General features: G+C 39.8%; 1 long non-coding RNA gene across 1 annotated transcript; it reads left to right on the top strand.

Annotated features, from left to right (window-relative positions):
* The first annotated feature begins 3,732 nt into the window (after window positions 1-3,732).
* On the top strand, window positions 3,733-5,998 carry LOC135743734 (uncharacterized). The gene is made up of 3 exons (XR_010530572.1): window positions 3,733-4,890; window positions 5,017-5,164; window positions 5,885-5,998. It is a non-coding gene; the product is annotated as an uncharacterized lncRNA (long non-coding RNA).
* The last annotated feature ends 17,047 nt before the right edge of the window (window positions 5,999-23,045 follow it).

Raw genomic sequence — 23,045 nt, 5'->3', positions numbered from 1 at the left:
TAGCGTAGGCCTAGGGTTCGGTTCGGTGAAAAAAAAATCTAAGATTTGTCCGAACCCGAACCCCTTCAAAAAGCCCAGTATTCGGCCGAATCCGAATCCTGGATTCGGTGCATCCCTTCTTTAAATTGATATATATTTGATTATATCTCTCTGAAAATAGCTTGTTGGTTTAACTTAATAAAATTATGACTCAAATTTCCACACAATTGAATTAATTTATCTGAACATAAACCATGGAAATTGTACTAACAAGTAAACATTAAGTTCTCTAAACTTATTTTGTTTACATTTGTGTTGAGCCAACTTACTTTACTTGCTTTTGATGGACAATTAAAAAAGTGAGTTAAATGCACGAGTTTTTGCACATGATTTACTCAATGAGTACATAAAGCTACATACATGCCAAAAGGATATGAACATGCTTATCCTGAACCTAAGTGAAACCCTCACATTTTGCCATAACATTCATATTGCTAAAACACACAGTAATAGTACTTACAATTTAACATTTACTGTCTTCATTTGTCATGAGAGCAAAGCATGCTAGACAAAAATTAGCCAATTTTTAAAAAAGCGGAATGTCCCTTTAAGGTCAGATTGTAAGACATAAGAGAAAAATTCGCAAAACCCTTGGGTATACAACTGTGTTATAAGCAGTGGCGGCTCGTGACTCCTCATCCGAGGGGCGCGAATTCAAAATAAGTGTTCGGAGTATCATGTGTGTGGTTCCCTTTTCCAAAATATGTGTCCTGCGTGTTGAGAGATCTTGTGTGCATCGCGTGTTTTGTCAAAATAAGTGCCTGCTGCACACGCATCAAAACCGTTTATGATAAAAGAGACGCTCATGTTCCAAAAGACACTCCCTTAACATTAAACTCTGATTACGCATGAGATTATGCGAGTATCTAGCAAACGCGAGCGTCTCTTTTATCATAAACCCTTTGACGCGTCTGCAGCAGACACTTATTTTGGCAGGACACGTGATGCACATACGATCTCTCAAAGTGCAGAACACATATTTTGAAATTACGTACCACACACATGACGGGCTACATACATGTTGTGACGAACTTCGCATCGTGCGCCCTCAGAAAAAGAAGCCACTGGTTATAAGTAAGCAATAAGGTACGAGAGGCTGTGCTGTATCGTGAATAAGTAACGGCTGAAGGGCGTTGTTAGGCACGACGCGAAGCGGAGTGCCTGCAACCCCTTCAGCCGTTACTTATTCACGATACAGCACTTGCCTCGAGTACCTTATTGCTTTTATAAAACGGTTACTACACAAAATTAAAGTAAAAAAAATATTAGTGCAACTTTCATGAAGTTAAATCAATAAAAGCATTCCTTCTGCTAGAAAAAATAGTCCCTGACTGCGAACAACAACATGAAAGCTCAAATAAAAACAACAAACTGTTCTCAGACTTTAGGTGCGTTCCATTCGACAGGGTCCCTGCGGAGTGTTCACTGCTCCCTACTCCCTGAGCACGGTATATCAGTTGAAGTGGACTTCACGGACAATAACCGCTCATTTGGAACGGCCTGCAAACGTCATCAAAGAAAGTCAACGACGGGGTCGCGCAGATTGATATAACATAAATATATATAGGACTACATTCATATTTTAATTTTTATTTACTATCACATTTCAAATATGTACACTATACAATAAAAAAAACCTTGAGTACTACGTAATGAAAAACGTATGTTTATTATACACTTTAATTGCCTATTGCTGCTATTACTTGACTATTAACAGAATTGAAGCCCTGCTGTAACTGTCATGCAAATATGAAAGTAAACTTTAAACTTTGGTTAACTATGTGTATATATGTGTTTTTAAACGCTTGTCATATAATTGCATAGCGGTCTGACCGTTCCGACGGGTGATCACGTGATGCGCGCAATGACAGTTGGGTGATTATCGCTCTCCACTTCCTGTGAAGTGATGTATCGATGTTCCCTGATTCCCTATGCCGTGCGCAGTGCCCTTCGAACTAGGGATGTCCCGATCAGGTTTTTTTGCCCTCGAGTCTGAGTCCGAGTCATTTGATTTTGAGTATCTGCCGATACCGAGTCCCGATCCGATACTTTTATAATACATAAAAAAAAAGAATAAAGAAGAGCGAAAAAACAGAACCAGTCCAGGATGTTCCTTATTTCATGCCGCACGCATTGCTGTTTCTGTGTGGAGTCAAAAGAGTCTAACTCTGTGCCAGCGCATAACTACAGATGTGTTAAAAAATAATGAATATATACTATATATGTTCAGGGGTTAAATTGGGGTTTGTTTTGTGGGGAGGCTCTGTTTGGAGGGAGGGTTCGAGGGGTAACATGTTTAATCCTGATGACAGCAAAGCCACTGGGTGTGTTTCAATGACATTTTGTATCTCTGATAGGATTTTATAAGTTTCAGTTTTAAAGCTGTGCCACATGTTGACCCAAACTTTAAAACCTGAACTTTAAATTATGCAAATCTATGAGTCTGACACCCTATATGCATTTGGTGCACATGTCATTATGCACAATTGATCAAACTTTGAATGAAGTTATAAGACTTAACCTCCTTGACTCATTCTAGGCATAAGATAGGCTACCCAAAAAGACTCAATTAACAAGAAAAACAACATACTGATTCAGCAATATATCTTATAAATTAGCCATAGAGATTCCCTAAGCTGGTCAGCAGTTAGTTATAAAATACCTATAGTTAGGTCGTGATTCATTTGTATAATCAAAATACATTATTTTATTAAACTATACAATCAGTTGTATCCAGTTATCTAGTTAACATTTTGTAATGAGATGAGTGACATGGCTATACATACTTTAATACTTTGTTTCTAGACTTATATTAAGTTTTTTCGACATGGGCACCATTCTTACCTCTCTTTCTCTCTCTCTCTCTCTCTCTCTCTCTCTCTCTCTCTCTCTCTCTCTCTCTCTCTCTCTCATCTCTACAGTAATGTCAAATGATCCTGCGCGAAAGCGCGTTCTTGAGGTTCTGAGTGAGACGCGGAACTGCGTCTGAGCACATGTTGACAATAACGATCAACGCGTCGTTTAAATGAGCGGTAAAAACGCGGTTTTGTCGTGGGTTCCTTGCACGCACGAGTGTGAAGGCTATGAATGAAAGCACGTCAATAGGCTTGTTCGACTCCATGCGGCGCCGCAACAATCGACAGCCGGGTGACGTCAAACTACCGCGAGAGTGATCCGCGAAATCATACGGAGGAGTTTGCTTTTAAATCGTTCTCGCGGAACTTTGACGTCATGCAGCACCACAAGAACCGGCAGCCGGATGAAGTCGAACAAGCCTATTCTCTTCAGTTCACACGCACCAGCGCAGCGCGTACACTGGCGCGGAGCAGAGCGAGAACTTAATGGATTTTAAACCCTGCATATGTATCCGAGTCCTGATCGGGAGGTAACGTCCGATTCCGATCGAGTCTGAAACCACGTGATCGGGGCCGATTTCCGATCACGTGATCGGATCGGGACATCCCTACTTCGAACTGAACATGTTCGCTCCCTTCGGATTGGAATCTCACTTAAGATGGCGGAATACCCTGTGAAGTCCACTTCGCAGTCCACTTACGGTCGAATGGAACGCACCTTTTGTCTCATTATATGTTTATGTGTTGCTAAGGGTGTTGCTAAGGGCGCAGTGATATTAAATAGAACTGTTGGGTGAAGCGGTCATAGCAGTGTTTTATCGTGAATAAAGCACACCTACACTGAAAAAAATGGACTTGGTGGGTCTTTGAATTTAAATAAAATAAACATGTATATGCAACACAAAATATTTATATTCCTTGTGTAAACATAATTTAATTGATTAGGATGAAAATGTTTTGTTTGAATGTAAAATGAACACATTATTCTCACATTGATTAAAATTGATTGAATTGAATACTTAAAGCAATAAAATTGAGTTTGCACACAAAATGGCACCTCCTGAGCAGAAGGTGGCAGTAACGCTCAATAAAAAGGACGTCAATCGCCATAAAAGAAGAATAAACATCGTTTGTTTTGGGCGCCAAAATGAAGACTCAGCAGCAGTCAGTCAGAAGAACTCTCTCAGACGGACACCACGTTATTAAAGTAAGTTCTATTATTTATTTATGTTCACTTTATACGTGATACATCTTCACTAGATAGACAGTTTTTTTTACAATATGTAGCCATTGCAATGACTTGTAGTAAAAATGAGTTTGGAGGATGTTGGTGGAGTAAGTTAACGTTACAGTCAGTCAGTCAGTAACTTAAGTGTAAGGCTCATAAAGAAAAACAGCGTTTTAAAAATGTCAGCTGTATAACGTTATTTCACGTTTGGTAGTTTTATCCGAGTTGAAAACTGACAGATTTGAGTTGACTTTTGAGGCACTTTTTACTCAGTTGTTCTATGGAAACGGTTCAGGACAAATAAAACGCTAACCAAACGTTATTCTGTCAGGAGTAACGTTATCCATGTAAGTAATTTACCAGATGATATCAATTGACTACATTAATAATGACATTGTATGAAACAAACTGTCTGCTTAATCAGATGAACAGACCCGCGTCAGTTATTCGTGACTTCACTACGCCACGAGCAACACTTGATTCAATTAGAAAAAGCTTTTTTTAAATGCCTCGCGTGACGTCTGGTATATTAACTGAAAAAATTGCTTTGAAGTGCCACACCTTAAAGCTGACGTTTTCAGAAGAGCACCTTGTTTTAAGATCTCATTTTGTCCAAAATTGCGTCCTATGACAGATATAATACTTATTTCATGATTGCTCTGTGTATGTGTGACCTTCATCATTTGAGGTTGTGTGTTGATTTCACCTCTGAATATTTCCTCTTATAGGTCCATCATCCTTGCATGCGCTACACACTCAAAAGCATTGGTAAGTAATTCCTATCACTGTTTTACTGCTGTTAGGAGCTAAATCTTATTTTTGTAACTAATATACATGTATTATTCTTTGACTCGCAGTACTCAAATGTACAATGGTTGGTTAATTTGTTTTCAGATAAATGCTGAATTTAAAAGAATCACTACTGTCTTATGTTCCTGCGTGTCACCTGGACCTCCAATCCAAAAACCTGACGAAACTCTTCTATCAGAAAGGAGGACAGCTAGCAAACAGACTTCAAACAATGAATGATCAAATGACAGAAGTAAGTAATATAGATTCATAGACATAAAAATGTGTAAACATTGTTGGAAGTACAGAAAATGTAGTATGTTTTAGTTACAACATCTTTTGGCACACGGGTCATTAAAACACCTGGGAAGATTTAAAGGGGTAGTTCACCCAAAAATAAAAATTCTCATCACTTACTCCCTATCATGTTGTTACAAACCTTTATAAATGTCTTTGTTCTGATGAACACTAAGGAAGATATTTTGAGGAATGTTTGTACCCAAACCAATCATAAGCCCCATTCACTTCCATAGTGGGGAAATATAATACTATGGAAGTGAATGGGGCTCATGAACAGTTTGGTTGCAAACATTCCTCAAAATAAATGTCTTCCTTCGTGTTCATCAGAACAAAGACATTTATACAGGTTTATAACAACATGACAGTGAGAAAATGAGATAATTCACTTTTGCTGTGATTGTAAGGTATGGTAGCACACACTCGAAATGTGGCCTCTTTATTTAACTCATTCCAGTCTAGTAAACGCGCAAACACACCTGGAGCAGTGGACAGTGCAGCTGCCTTGCTTTGTAACCCATATATTTGTAACCAATTGTAACATGCTGTGGCAATGCACATGGGTCTGTATACTTACATTTATATTTGTTTGCATTGTACTAATTTCCAATGACACTTTTATTGTAACAGGAACTTTTTTTCTGTTTCTTTAACTACATTTGTCTGTTTTGTACAGGGCATGAATGAAGTCAGCATCAGTGTGGTCATTTGAAGTCACCACTGTTGGGATTTGTGCTCTCAAACAACATGCTTCTTGTGATGAAGAAGAGGATCTTTGTATAGTCCTGAAAGGCATGAAGGTGTTGCAACATCGTGCCATGTTGTTTGAGCTGATGTATGCCTTAAACCTGAGCTATCCTGATCTCTGCTTTATTTTTGAAGAAATCCAAGAGATTTTAATGGAACTGCATTGAGCGTAACTTTAACGAATAGTTTCTTTCAGTGAAAGGATCAGAAAGACTGCTGCTCATTTATGTTCTTTTTATTTATCTGTTTTAAGTGTTTTTTCTTATTAAAACATTAACCGTTTGCTGCTCAGAGTTGATTTTGGAAATGGTTGTTGTATTTTGTTTTTGTTGAATCTTTGATTATCAGTTTATACAAATGCTGTAGCTCTGACTTTCTGAAGGATTGATATTTTCCAGTTTGTAAATCCATTTAAAAAATAATAGTACTTACTGTTTTGCATGTCTCTTTGGAATGCAGTGTTTGTGCTTTAGCACTTCTAAATCTACTGTGATAGTAACTATTTTAAACATTTGGGTCAGTTTCACAGATGGGGCTTTTTCTAGTCCCAGACTTTTGCAATGCCTTAATTTGAAAACATATTGCACTGACATATCTTGACATATATCAGTGCCATTGTTTTGTCTCAAGATGTACTCCAGTGTTGTTTTTGTAAGGTAGGTTTGTTTGTAAACTTTTTTTTGTAAAAAATATCCTAATATAACTAGGGCCTAGTCATGGATTAATCTACAACCTGTTTGGGAAATTGCCCCTTTGTATGTACTGCATGTGCTGATTGTTGTAATAGTTATTGACTGTTGTTGAATTAATGTGTAGTGATTTAAATGAATTGATGATCTGAAAGCAGTGGTTTGCCTCAATATCACTAAACTTTTGTTTAAAACTCTTTGCTTTTTATGCCAATGCAAATGTATTTTGTATTTAAAAAAGAAATAAATAACATTTGGATAATTATGGATGATTATTCTGGTTCCAGAAACATAATGAAATTGCTTTAGAGTTACATAATCCCATAATATAAGCATTAAAAAAGCATGTTGGAATTACAGATGAAAATCTAGTCCCCTTACATAATAAAATTACTTAAACATTACAAAATAAATGTGTTATAGTAAAGAGAAATAGCACTTTGAGTCAACATATTTATATTAGACTACTTGAAACAATTAAAATGTTTTGGTCTGACACATAAAAATTAAATGAGGAAAATTATGTTGGTTTAACACAATCGGATTATGTGGGACCGATGTACACATTAAAATTACGTAAATTGAAAGGATTTTTTTTCAGTGTATTGACCAATCAGAATCAAGGATTGGAACTAACCGTTTTATAAATCTTTTTATGTTCTTGTTATTAATCAAATCTTGTAGTTGGTAAGGGGCAAACCAGCTCTTATAATAAAGTGATATTAGAAGCCTGTAATGTCAATAAAATGACTTGAGTAGGTTTCATATTGTTTAACATACTGTACATTACCCTCTTGTGGATACATATTAAACTACAACTAGGTGAGTTTGGAGTTATTTATCACAATGTTACAGATTACATGGGCAACAGTTGCATGTTTATTTATGCAAACTTCCGGTTTGTGACGTCACGCTGAACAGATCCTGCATCGTAGCTCCGTCGAGTTCATCATCTAAAAGCTTCTTTTTACCATCTTATTCCTATTTATATAATATAACTTATCAGTTTTACATAGGAATACTTTACCGTGACGATTATTGAGCAGTACTACCACGTGAAACTATTTATCACTAATAAACACCCAGTGTTAGCTTATAGCCCGCTAGCATCCACACGGTGGAGGCTGAAGCTAGCTTTTTCCGATCTAATGGCGGATTCATCTGATATATGCTTTTCTGACCTGTCCTCACCTGAGCGGGAAGCTGTGGAGGAGTTGTTTCCCGGTTTTAGCAGATCCAAGGCGAGGTACAGCGCCCACTTCACCCTGCCTTCCGACGTCCACAAGCGATCGAGGCGCGCAACAAACGAGCATTCCACGCGATGCAGCTTCACGGACCGTGAACGACATGAAAGCGATCGGGAAGCTGTGGAGGAACCGCTGCCCGGCCTTCGCAGATTCAGCAAGCCAAACATCACCCTGGCCCCAGACGTTCGCAGGCGACCGAGGCGTGTCACACCCGAACACCCCACGCGATGCAGCTCCGGGGACCGCGTTCGGGTAAACGAAGACGCCATCGCCCAGCAAGAAAGCGGTAAGACTCCGCTTGTTATTGTAACATGTACTACTTGCCACATGTATAGTTTAGCTTCTGCTGTTAGCATAGAGGGGTTTACATGCATTAAGTGTATTGAAGTATTAAGGTTAACTGAGAAGGTTGCTGAACTAGAATCGCGCATCCGAACGCTAGTTGAGGATAGCAAAACCGCTAATGTTACTGTTGTAAATACTGTATCGAGCGAAAAGACTAATGGCTCGGTTCCGACACCAGATGCTAATGTAAACATTACAAATACTGTATCGAGCGCGCATAGTGTTCCGACATCAGATGCTAATGTTAACATTACAAATACTGTATCGAGCGCGCATAGTGTTTATCATAATACACATGGCTCGGTTCCGACATCAGAGTCAAGTCGGCGGTCTAACTGGGTGACTGTCAGGCGGCATAGTCATAAACGGCGTCCTTCTAAGACCCATAACGTTACGGCACTTTCTAACAGATTCGATCCCCTAAGGAATACACTAGCTGAAACACCTGTTAAAAGTGCACTGGTCATTGGAGATTCTATACTCAGGAACACTAACATTGTGGCACCAAACACTACAGTCGACTGTATACCGGGAGCCAGAACGTCTGACATTAGATCCAAACTTAAAGTGCTGGCTAATGCTAAACGGAAGTTTTCTAAGATTGTTATTCACGCCGGAACAAATGACACCAGACTCCGACAGTCGGAAATCACCAAAGATACTATTAAGGAGATGTGTGAAATTGCAAAAACAATGTCAGACAATGTAATATGCTCTGGTCCCCTCCCCGCCAACCGGGGAGATGAAACACATAGTAGATTAGTGTCTCTCAATGGCTGGATGTCAAAGTGGTGCCCTCAGCATAATGTAGGGTTTATAGACAATTGGAAGCATTTCTGGGGTAGACAATTCCTCCTAACCCGAGATGGCCTTCATCCGACATCAGAAGGAAGTGCTATACTCACCAGAAATCTGATTAATAGTCTTAATTCTGATATAGTATGACTATCCAGGGCCCAGGTCAGGAAACAGACGGATCAGCTTAACCGTCCGTCTGTTAGCTGGCATGATATGTCAAGATCACATATATCCCAGCACTTCGAGTCGATCTTACCAGAATATCAACACATTTCAACTGTATCTGTTCCCCGAACAAGCAAATACAGAGCACCGCTTGCCACATCACGTACAAATTTGATCAACATAACATTAGAAAACAATACATTACAAGATGAACCTCGAATGTTAAAATTCGGCCTTCTTAACATTAGATCGCTTACCGATAAAGAACCTATTGTTAATGAAATAATTAATGACCAAAACTTAGATGTACTCTGTTTAACAGAAACCTGGATAAAAGCAGATGACTACACTAGTTTAAACGAATCCACCCCACAAGACTATTATTATAAACACGAACCTCGATTAAAGGGGAGAGGGGGTGGTGTAGCTACAATATACAACAACATTTTTAAAGTTAACCAGAAATCTGAACTAAAATTTAACTCATTTGAACTAATGTTATTAAATATGGAAATAACTGATCGTAACAACAAACAGCTTTCTTTTGTCTTAGCTACAATCTATAGACCTCCGGGCCACCATGCAGATTTCCTTAAAGAAATAGCAAATTTCCTGTCTGAGCTTGTAGTCACTGTAGATAAAGCTCTTATCGTTGGTGATTTTAATATTCATGTGGATAACTCAAAAGATGCATTAGGACATGCATTTATGGATGTTCTAAATTCTCTCGGTATTAAACAAAACGTGTCAGGGCCCACGCATACTCGTAAGCACACATTAGACTTAATTCTGTCACTTGGACTCAATATTAATGACATCGAAATATCACCTCAGAGTGATGCAGTTTCTGACCATTACCTTGTGTCATACACTGTACTTCTAGATAGGATCACTCAATCCACAACATGCTACCGACTAGCCAGAACTATAATTTCCACCACTAAAGATAGCTTTATCAGCACTCTTCCAGACTTGTCCCAAATGAAACATGTAGCAGATAACTGTGACGATCTAGATACTGTAATAGAAAACCTGAACAATGTCTGTTCTAACACACTGGATGCCGTTGCTCCCATTCGAAAAAAGAAAATCAAAGAAAAACCGCCAGCTCCATGGTATGATCATCACACAGCAGCACTTAAAAAGGCAGCTAGAAAAATGGAAAGAAATTATAGAAGCACAAAATTAGAGGTATGGCGTGTAGCATGGAAAGAGAGTGTTAAACACTACAGACAGGCTATAAAAACGGCCAGATCTACCTATCTCAGTACGCTTATTAAAGAAAATCATAACAACCCTCGTTTCCTCTTTAGCACAGTTGCAAAACTGACAAGAAACAAAGAACAAACAGAAACCAATAGTAAACTCCAACACAATAGTAACGATTTCATGAACTTCTTTTCTAACAAAATTACGGCTATTAGGGAAAACATCGTAACTACCCAAGCAGCCATCACTCTACCCATTAGTTCACTAAACACTAGATTACCATATGAACATTTTGATTCATTTAAACCTACTACAATAGATGAGCTCTCTAAACTAGTCACATCATCCAAATCATCGTCCTGTATATTAGACCCCGTTCCCACAAAACTACTTAAAGAGGTATTCCCTGTAGTGTCAACCCCGGTTCTAAATATCTTTAACTCATCGTTAAAAATAGGATACGTTCCAACAGCTTTCAAGCTAGCAGTTATTAAACCGCTGATTAAAAAACCACAGCTTGATCAGGGAGAGCTTAATAACTTTAGACCAATCTCAAATCTCCCTTTTCTTTCGAAAATATTAGAAAAAGTAGTGGCAAGCCAGTTACGCACATTCTTGACAAATAATAGTACGTATGAAAAGTTCCAATAAGGATTCAGGCCCCACCATAGCACAGAGACAGCGCTGCTTAGAGTTACAAATGACCTCCTGTTAACATCCGATCGTGGTGAAATCTCAATCCTTATATTACTAGACCTTAGCGCAGCCTTTGACACAATAGACCACACAATCTTACTCAATAGTCTAGAAAACTATGTTGGTATCAGTGGTCAGGCGTTAGCCTGGTTTAGGTCGTATCTAACCAATCGCTATCACTTTGTTTATGTAAATGAGGAAGAGTCATATCACTCCCTGGTTAAATATGGTGTACCGCAGGGATCAGTTTTAGGTCCTATCCTGTTCTCATTATATATGTTACCTCTAGGAGACATTATCAGGAAACATAACATAAGTTTTCACTGCTATGCGGATGATACCCAGCTTTACATTTCCTCACATCCCAGCGAAACCCACACGTTTTCTAAGCTAACAGACTGCATTAGCGATGTTAGTGACTGGATGGCACATAACTTTCTTAAGCTCAACTCCAATAAGACAGAGATGCTTATTATTGAACCGAATCGCTACAAACATAATATGTCAGATTACAAGTTGCACATAGATGGCTGTACTGTGGTACCATCTTCCTCGGTTAGGAACTTAGGTGTGATGTTCGACAGCAATTTATCCTTCGATAGTCATATCGGCAACGTCTGCCGCACAGCATTCTTCCATCTTAGAAATATCTCAAAAATCCGCCATATACTGTCTACATCTGACGCAGAGAAGCTTATCCATGCTTTTATGACCTCTAGAATAGACTATTGTAACTCGCTACTTGGGGGATGCCATGCAAATCAGGTAAACAAGCTGCAGCTAGTTCAAAACGCTTCTGCAAGAGTGCTTACTAGATCTAAGAAGTATGACCACATAAGTCCAATTCTAGCATCTTTACACTGGCTACCAGTTAATTATCGCATACAATTTAAAATATCACTTACCACCTACAAAGCCTTAAATGGCCTAGCACCCTCATATCTTAGAGAATTACTATCAGAATACAATCCATCACGTGCACTGCGTTCGCAAAACTCTGGTCTCTTAGTTATCCCTAAAATATCAAAAGTGTCTAAAGGTGGAAGATCCTTTTCCTACTTAGCCCCTAAGCTCTGGAATGATTTACCAACCGTTGTCCGAGAATCAGACACAATAGATACCTTTAAATCTAGACTTAAAACTTTTCTCTTTAACAAGGCATTCACATAATTTGTTTTAGTAATGGTACTCATCTCACAATAGATAGCTTGTACAACCTGATAAATAAATAAACTAAATCCTCATTTTCGTCAACATTTCAAAGCATGGTAAATGCTATTAATAAACTTAAGAAAATGTTTAATCTCTCCTTACTTGTTTACATATGTGCAGCAAACCATGGGCCGAGGCATAAACTTTCAAAAACAAATTTCACGTATAAAATAGAAAAGGCTACATATAAGGAAAAGAAACGCTACTTTGTGCACATACAAACCACAATACAAGGCCAAACTTCAACACTAGACCAATAAAACCCAGAATCGGGCCATTAATTGCCAAGCGCAGAGGAGTGATTGAAAATTATGTATGGAATTATGTTATCACTTGTTCGGCCCTCCACCTGAGGTTTCTGAGTCGAGTAGGGGAGTACTGTGAAGCCTAGACAGGCATCAGGGAGATGACTGGCGCAGTCACGTCCCCGTCTCCCCTTTACTCCCTTGCTCGTCCGGATTTTAATAAAGCTCGGTGGGTATAGATTTGTGGTGTTAAGCCCACTAGTCGGGGGCGGGACTTCAGTCCTTAAAAGGGCGTCACTGCATCCATTTCCTAAAAACATTCGCCGTCCCGTGCATTTTTCTCGTTCTCCCTAAACCGAACTGTGCAGAGTCTGTCACTGGGATGACGTATCTTCAATACGTATATGTATGTGTGTGTGTGTGTATGTATGTATGTATGCGTATGTGAGTATATATATGTATATATGTATATGTGTGTATGTATATGTATGTATATGTATGTATATATATATATGTATGTTTGTGTATATGTACATGTGTATACATATGAATGGCCCCTACGCTAATTGGGTTTTGTTTTTCTTTCTTCATGTCTCGTCCTCGTCTCCGAGGACACTTGAGACAAACAGACCCAGTTCCGGTAAATGTGAAAGTTGGCACACCTCTGACTCACCGGCAGACCGTCAACGTGATGCCCAGCTGATGCATGACCAACAACCACCAGCAGAACCCACTTTACCTCCGCCTAATCTCCTTAATCGTTTCAATGTATATATAAATATATCTCCCAAGGGTTTTTTCCTCCTAAGACTTTTTTTTTACTTCCCCTGCTGAGTCTGGGGTTTTTTTCTCATAGGGGGTTTTTCAACCCGGGGAGGCAGCCTTCTTGGGCTTTACTTAGCACCCTCTTCTTTACGTTACATTAGCAATACGCACGCTTATAATGTTGATTCATAGCCGCAGCAAATTTAGCTGCTATCGTGTATTATGTTGTGCTATCTGTCGTTTTTCTATGCTTTCCACTGCTTCTATTAATGTAAAGCTGCTTTGAAACAATCGCAAATTGTGAAAAGCGCTATATAAATAAAATTGAATTGAATTGAATTATAAATGTGTATAGGCAACTTCAGATTTTACTTTAAAAAAAAGATTGTAAGAAAGTAATATTTTCACCAAAATTATATAAGGATATCTGTATCAAACTACCCTGATATGCCCAGAAAGGGGGCCACAGCAAATCTTGGAGTTGCACACACACACAAATAATCCACTGTAATGTGCATTATACTAATTTTCGTTTGTTTCTGGTCAATGTAACAATTTGATTTTAATTTTAAATGGAATTTTTCCATTTTAAAAAACACATACCAACATCTCTTATTTTAAAAAACACATACCAACAGATATAACCAATTAAAACACATTACAGTATTTAGGCAATTTATTTCCTTTACTGTACACAAATACAGCACAGGGTAGTTTAAAATAAAGAAAATCTTAACCAAATGCATTAGACAATGTACATATGATATTAACATAGTTTATTATTAAACTGTTGTTTAATAATCTGTATGTCATGAAAAGTAGCCTGCTGAAGTAAATTTAATAAACTCCATGCATGTTAATTACATTTTTTACAACAGATAGCTTAATAATGTCTGACAGAGGTTGTAAACCAATCCTCAAGACTTTATTTTAATCCTTTCTTCATTGACTTTACTAAGAGTATTTAGTGAGTCAAGAATTTATCTTGACTGACTGCTAAATTAAGTCAACCTGTAAAACTTAAATATACCGCTGAAAATAAAGCATATTATAAGATACATTTACATGTTTTCATTTAGCAGAGGTTTTCATCCGTGCCTTGCAAATAAGGGAGAATTCAACATAGCTGTGACAGCAGAAACTGTTGAAAAATAATATAGGTCATAGTTTGCATAAAATGTTTCCATAGTAAATGCGAAAAAAAATGTCTTACTCTTTAAACTTGTTACAAATTATATTGTTGATAGATTGTAACAAAATAACAATAATTCTTCAAGAAGATATTATAATACCAACTGCAAAGGAAAATAATAATTATAAATAATATGATGTTATGAGGTTATTTTAAAATTAGGTAAATTCCTCGTAAACATGAAATTAATAATATTTTTTTCCCACAGCTGAAATTTCATAAAATGATCCATATATGCAAAATATAAACAGACTTTTCAGATTAGAAGGTATTAAGCTAAATGAATTGCTATATATGTTAAATTTTGTCAATAAGTCACATTTTTTAAAATGCTTTCTACTTGTCATGCTACTCAAATGACAGGCCGTCCTTTCCATTTTACTGACTCGGTCATTCAAATGTCTTTGAAAGGAAGTTGTTTCCATTGAACTCATATGACCACAATGCTGACAGGATATTTACTGTTATAGCACCATTTTGCAGCGATGGTATCAGACAATAATACCACAGTACTGAAAACTAATACCATTCATATACTGGTATTTGCATGATGCCCCAAAGGTATTTTAAGAATATCACAACCGTAAGTGTTTCAAAATATGTTTTGGTTGTTTATAACATTTTAAACTATCCTAATCATCCTAATCCTAATTGTATATTTGACTTAAAAAGACATTTAATTAAACTTCAATCAGATCAGATATACTTTAAACAGTTTAATTACTGACTGTGTAAATGTACACAATACAGTAGATCCTTAAAGGGGAAGTGCTATAATTGGGTCCCCAGTGCTTTTATCAACCTAGAAAATGTGAAAAAGAGCAACCCAGTAACTTAGTTTTTGTAAACCATTCTCTGCAAGCAGGTGAAAAAATAGGTCATTGAAATTTGGCTCCCCTGTGATGTCAGAAGGGGATAATACCACCCCTTAATCGGCACTATCGAATCACAACACTGCCATTTAAGTGCAGAGTTCAGCTCCTATTGCATTTATAACGACACCAAAACGTCACAGTTTTGTTCACACCTACAAAGTGGCAATTTTACCATGCTATAATAAATTATCTAAATAGTATTTTTTGACTAAAACTTCACCTTAGTTCTCTGGGGACACAAAAAATCTTTAAAAAGTCTTGTGAAATGTCCTCTTGGTACAGTAATGTACCCAAAGGGTACAACATTGTATTGTGTTATGTATACTTGTCAAGGTACAAAATGGTCAAAATGGTACCTTAAGGTACCATCCCAGTGACCAAAAATGTATACAATTTTAAATATTTTTTTCTGACAGTGTGAGTGGTGATATTAAATCCATCTTCAAAGTCATATTACATGATATTATATTTCAGAAGACAATAATGTGCATATGTTGTCAATGCTGGTCATTGCTTTTTTATTAAAATCTATAAAACTTTCATACAGGTATATGTGTGCAAACTAGAATGCTGACAAACAAATTTGTTGACCAAGATCTGTCATTACATCAGATCAGTGGGTGTATGTCCAAAACCACAAGATTTGTGTTTAACTGTTGACTTACAATATTGCGTGTAAATTACAAATTTGCCACTCAGAGCTTCACAACTTCATCCTTCAGCTTGGAAAATGGTGCGGTAAGTGAATAAACACTACACATAAATATAGATCTAACTTATTCTAAAATATATCATATAAAATAGCATCTAAATTAGTTTGTAAGAAATTTTACATAAATGTACTTGCATGGCTCAAAAGAAAAAAAAATCTACAAGCCTAAACGGAAACCTGCCCAGGCTAAATTTTAAGTAACGTAACAGTATGAAAGCTTCATAATAAACACTAGGATATGATAACACTATGTACTGCTAATAGCAATGACATTTTTGTTGCTCATACTGGCCTAAGTCATTCTGTCATACTGTTGAGCCCTGACTGGATATTTATATCACAACATATAGTTTATCAGTCTGTCTGTATTGTAAACTATTTTTCACAGAGTTGAATATTTAACACTTCTTCTATTTATGACTGTGATGTGTGATGGGGATGGGGATCCAGGTAAGTTCTTAAAATGTTATTGAAGTTTTTTTAAACAACCTCTAAATATCTACAGACTTACATTTACTGTACATTACATTTACATGTATTCATTCATTCTTTAATCCAGAGCTGCACGTGCAGCTGCTTTTCTGAAAAAAATGTAAAAGATTAGTAACAATTTCTTGATGAGTGCCAGAACATTTATTTGTTTATCACTTGACAATACGACTGCTTTGTCTAATAAAATATAGGTGGAAATTACAGTAGCAGTCAATAAAAATAGAAAAATACATTAGGGTGAAATGAAAAAATGCATAAAATATGTATTTGTTCCATGCAAAGCATGCTGTGAACTACAAGTCCACTGCCTAATTTGTAATTTCTACCAAAATCATTTTTACAGACTGTGTCATCAAATGTGAAAAAAAATGTAAAACAAATTCCAAAGAAGAAGAAATGAAATGTTTTATAAAAATCAAGAAAACTTGGACAGAAATGTTTCAAGAAAAAACATTGACAATCTGCAACAGGTAAACAGCAATTAAAAATCTAAATAAGTGTGATTCCAGTGTTGACTTGCTTTAACCCCCTTTGATGTCACCATTATGCAGTGAGGAGAAAGAAATCATACACAAGATTATCAATACGCCCATCACTAAGATAAATAAGACACACAGAATTGAGGATCTTGCTATAGCTGTGCTTAAGATAAACACATCAGATGGTCTTGTAGCAGTCGACACTTCAAAGGTAAGAATCTTCCCAAACCATTGCAAGCTTTAAAACAAAGTCCTGAACACTGATGGCATCATGTTATAATCATAGCAAAATCTGTACAATACACAGACACAATTTAAATTGATATCAAATGTATTAAAGTTTTAAAGATAGTATGCTGTGTAGTCTAATGCGATGTCATTTCTGACCTGCTTTTTAGCTATTTAATGATACTAAAGCGCCACATGTATGGATCCCAGTGGAGTCTTTCCTCATTGTCTCAGACTCAGAGAGCAAAGTTGGTGTAGTTGTCTATGCTTCCGATAAGAAATTCACTGTAAGTCATTTTATTTCTTTATTGTTCTGCTAAATGTTAACTATTTCAAATATCCTCTCAGCTTTAACTCTGTTTCTCATTTAAAGGACAAGTTCGGTATTTTAGACTTAAAGCCCTGTTTTCAGATTGTTTATGGTGAAATAGAAGGGTTTTGACTGAAATTTCGACATTTTCGGCTGCCCTGAGAATTTTCGCGTGTTTGTGTTTCAGCTCAGACCTCTACAATGGGTTTAATGGTGCACTGGAACAATCCTTCCTAAAATGCATTAAACTTTCATTTACAAAGACGTGAAACTCACCGAGTGGTCAGGGGTGTTCACTGATATGCTCACACAAAAATCGCTCCAAAAGACGCATTCCAACAGGTTTTATCGTAGTTTTTACCAACTCCATTGACTTGTATTAGATGTGCTGTAAAGTACGGTATTACTCCGCGCCGGGAACTTTGTTTCTATTCTTGCAATTGGCAAAGGCGGATTAGCGCCACCACCTGGGCTGGAGTGTTTATTATTCAAGCTCTAAGCGGAAGAATGTACGGGTGTGAGGCGTTTGGGAAAATAAGTCCACAAGTTAACAACGAATGCTTAAACAGCTGTTGGAAAGCATCTTTTGCAGCGATTTTTGTGTGAGCATACCAGTGAACACCCCTGACCGCTCGGTGAGTTTCACGTCTTTGTAAACGAAAGTTTAATGCATTTTAGGAAGGATTGTTCCAGTGCACCATTAAACCCATTGTAGAGGTCTGAGCTGAAACACAAACACGCGAAAATTCTCAGGACAGCCGCAAATGTCGAAATTTCAGTCAAAACCATTCTATTTCACCATAAACAATCTGAAAACAGGGCTTTAAGTCTAAAATACCGAACTTGTCCTTTAAATCTATGTTGTTTTAATCCAATTATGGTCCTTTCAACAGCTTATAATGGAAAATAAGATTATAACATCTAAAGTCGTCTCGCATGAAGTTCCTTGGCTTGACAGTGTGAATTTGACTGATCTACTTATAATACAGTTTACACTCACTGAGACAGCTGTAACAACAGTATCCAATGGTGTGAGCAAAGGTATGAGCGTGTTTTGTCTCTTCTCAGCGCTTTTGACCGAATTGTCTTTGTTTCTAATCTTAGTCTGACTACAATTTTAAATAATAAAGCTGATCATAGTTTTACAATAGTTAGTTTATTTACATAAATCTAGAATTGTTAATTCATTACTCTAAACCTAAACCGAGGCTAACCCGTCACAATTTAAGTTTATACTATTCAGTCTTAAGATGAGGTTTCTCCAGGAATGTGCAGAGTGAGAGGGAGGGTTCCTGAGCACCTGCCTCTTTGGCCCTGGATACCCAAAGTGCTCTTTTTTCCCCCCAAGGCATTTTTTGTAATGAAACACCCTTTTGTAAAAGCCTGCCCAATCTGACTATTAGTAAAATTTGTTAATATTTATTTAGCCATATTTTGAGTTTCTGCATGTTTTCCCTGTGTCAGCGTGGGTTTACTCCGGGTACTCCGGTTTCCTCCCACAGGCCAAAAACACGCAAGTTAGGCAAATTGGAGATACCAAATTGTCCCTCCCCCAACTTGTGTATAAATCAACTTGTCTGAATAAAATTGTGTATGGATTACCTGGTTCTCGCCATGAATATAGCCGTAGATGCTGGAATGGCGTTAAGAAATAAAGGAAGAAGGAAGAAGATTTAGCCATATTTAAAATGACACATGACCTATTGACCTTTCACCGGACAATCTCATCCGGAACAATCCCTTGCACACGCATCACGAGAGCGCTCAAACGCTATTGCGGCATTAAGCTAAGTAGTCTGCTTGACACTTATTATGAATGACAAGAAAAGAGCATGCACAGTTTTTGTTTATATTGCTGTGTGTAACGTCTCTTGAACGTTAGATCCGAGTAACTACAGCAGCTAAACTTCTACAAACAGCATATAACAACAACACGATAAACAATGTAGTTCTCACAACAGTGGTAAAGAGGCTCATACTGATTTTCTAATTCTCTTAATTTTCCTCATAATTGCTGTTTTTTATTATTTAAATAAGGAGTGTGTATGTGTGCGCATGTGTATGTGTGTGCGAGCAAAAATGTTCCATGTGACCTTTTTATACTTTAAGCACCTGCCCCATAAGGTCTCTGCACGGCCCTGGATCTCTCAATTCCACTTATAAGTTGAGGTTCTCCATTAGAGTCTAAGTTGAGGTAGTTCCCTTTCAGTCGGTCACTACGACGTCACGTCGTGACCGACGAATTGGGAACTCGCTTAGAGAGACCAATCTGCTTCGTACTCTACTAAAACGCCAATGAACTTGGCATTGAGATATTTGCATAATGCTGGCGCCGCCCCGCCAGGTGCGTATATAAGCCACAGGTGCAAATATGGAAATTAGCTTTTTTCGCTTCGAAAGCCGGCATTATCTGCTACTGAGAAGCTACTCTCTGCTCTTCTGGGAACGGTTGCTGAAGTTGATTGACAAGCAGTACTGACACAGCGGACGCTCGCAGTATTCCACTGCTCTGCATATTTTTTGTTTTGAGTTTAGTGTGTGCGTTGCCTCTCCCTGTGCGCATCATCAGCTGAGCACCTAAAGAGTGATTTCCCTAAAGAGTGATACGTGAGAGCTCTGTGTCTTTTTAAAGACAGCCACTCTCTCGTATATTCGGAGATCAGCGTCCTTTTCAGGATAGCTTTTCCTCCGTGCGATCTTGGATGCGAGAAGTACAGGGATTCCAGTGACGGTCACGAGCGCTGTCTTCGTGCTATGGCATCGAGCACTCCGAGGCTGCGTTCGTGGAGAGCTCTTGCTCTCTCTGTGAGAGCATAACCCTCTTGGATTGCGGAGACGACTGTCGTTTCTACGGGAACGGCGTCCGCGCCTTTGCAGTGCTGAACGCCGCCATGGTGCGGCTGTCAAGCGCTCGCAGGACGCTCTTCGCATCACTATGCTGAGTAGGACGGAGGATGCGTCCTTCACCTACCGGCCTTCTCATCCTCAGCCGGTTGAGGCTCCGGTGGAGACTGCAGAGTCGTGTTCTGCGATTTCTGCCGAATCCACTGGACCTCCTTCTGGTCCCGTCACTTCTACAGCATCAGAGGGGTGCCCATTTTTTCCCTCCGAGGCGGAGTCTTCCCGGAGATGGCGGCCGTGCCCGCTCGAGCGGCGGAAACGGTAGAGTTGGAGGGGTTAATCCCTCTCCGCCCGAACCGTCCCGCCCACATGATTGGTACTTCGGAGCTGTCCGGGCCTCTACGGTCCTCACCTCCTGTGCCTGCCTTTCCCGACGGCACGAAGAGCTGACGTGATTTGCGGCCGTCTCGGCCGTTCAGCTTCACCCCTCATCTCCCTCACTAACGGAGCCGCTAAGGGGGGATCCCTTCAGTTGAGCGGGGGGTTGCGATGCAGCTGCGTTCCTGGAGGGACCACCCAACCCTTCCCTCCCGTGTTTGTATAGACAGTCGTCCGGTTACGGGCGCTGCCCATCAGGCATGCGGAGACGCGGCTTCAGCCCTGCACGCATTAACGTACTGCAGGTTCACCAAACGAGGCTTTAGAGATATACGAGGGAAGCCGCGACCTTCAGTCGTGCGATGTCCACCACAGTGTTCAAGATCGCCACCCTTGGCTATGTCTGGCTTATATGACGGAACAACTTCATGAATGCTCCTGTCTCACAGACCGGCCTCTTCGGCGAGCCCGGGGAGTCGTACAGCTCCGCTGCGCAGACTGAGGCGATCTCCTAGGTCATGCCCCGGCGGATGAGAGCTGCCCTGGTCCACCAACGCCGGCTCCTCAGTCTGCCTCTCGCCGTCCGCGTCCTGCGGCGGCCACCTCCGTTCCCCTCCTCGGACCCCATCTCGGCAGCGCAGGGGAACCGGTCGTCAGCAGCTCGCCCCGCCCGCTTAGCCGCTTCCCGTGAAAATCGGGAGTTTAAGTGGCCAGAGACGGGCGACCCGGAGTGGCAGAGGATCACTCTTCAGGAGACAGTGATTCGCTCCTTCCCCCGGTAGAGGGTCGGGTGGAAAATCCTTGGTTTGCATATGTTCCACCGGCTGTCCAGCCGGTACCCACTTAACCACACATAAGAGTGCATTCCTCTTTCCTCTCCAGGTCTCCGGAGGATCGAGAGAGCCGTGGGCGTACATGCTCACTCTACCTCTCCTCTATCGCCAGCGGGTGTCCTGAGGAGTCCGAGCTCTCCACTGAGCAGACCGGACCACCAGCACCCTCATCGGAGTCTGCGCTCTCCGCAGAGGAGACCAGACGACCGTCACCCTCAGCGGGCTCAGGTCAGTGTCTCACACACACACATACTGTAGATGTTTATGCTGTCACAGCAGACGCACCGGCAGTATCACCTGTCTCGCTTCGCTGCCCCACCGCGGGTACTTCGGTAGTGTCGTTAATTCTCCTCGTACGGTCCCGGGATGCTTCGCTTCAGTTCCCAGCCCGTCTCGTTGGGTTTTACGCACTATCCGCCTCGGTTACGTAATACAATTACCGGCACTCCCCCAAATTCTCGGGCATTCGTTTCACTATAGTGAAAGCGTCCGATGCACATGTACTGCGTGCAAAAGTCGATGTCCTGCTGGCGAAGGACGTTTCGAGCCGGTCCCTCTTACCGAGAATGATGATAGGGTTTTTCCAGCCTTTATCTCATAGTACCCAAAATACGCGGTGGGTTACGACCGGTTTATTTACGCACCGGCTCTACAAATGTGATCCTTTAGGATGATACGCCGAGGCTCGTATTTCAATATTCAGATCGGTTTGCAGCATAGACCTGTAGACGTGTACTTTATGTGTCCATCTCCCCTCGCCTTAGACCGTTTTTCGCTCTGCGTTCATGGAGTGGACATACTAATACTAAGTACACCATTCGAGCTGTCTCTCTCTCCCCGTGTCTCCATGAAAGTGCTAGTCATGGCATTAAAATCTCAGAGAGAGAGAGCGTTGTTCGTATTCTGCTTATATTTACGTCAACTATAATGGCTCGTTCTCGGCAGACGTGCGCGAACAAAGAGATTTAATGCTTCAGCATCTCGCTCGTTTAAGTCATCAGGTCAGCTGGGAAAAGAGCAACTTTGCCCCGTGCAGAGGATCCTTTTCTCAGTATGGAAATAGACTCGATCGATTTATTGGCGTGTTTTACAAGAGCGCGCAACCAGTCAGTTCTGACTTGCCTCGGTTTAATTCGAGGGAAGTACGCGGTCCCTCTGAAACAATTTCAGAAGCTCTTGGACATATGGCAGCATGCTGCGGCTGTGACACTGCTCGAGCTGCTTCATATGAGACCGCTTCAGCATTGGTTTTACGATCGAGTCTCGAGGAGAGCGTGGCGCAACGGCATACACTGTGTAACCATTACACCTGCGTGTCATTTCAATTTTACCCCGTGGCAGAGCCAGCATTTCTGATAGCAAGATATGCCCCTGAGTCG

This window comes from Paramisgurnus dabryanus, chromosome 2, assembly GCF_030506205.2.
Source record: "Paramisgurnus dabryanus chromosome 2, PD_genome_1.1, whole genome shotgun sequence".
Lineage (NCBI taxonomy): Eukaryota > Metazoa > Chordata > Actinopteri > Cypriniformes > Cobitidae > Paramisgurnus > Paramisgurnus dabryanus.
The sequence above is the reverse complement of the archived record's forward strand: the minus strand, read 5'-3'. Positions and strand labels throughout refer to the sequence as shown.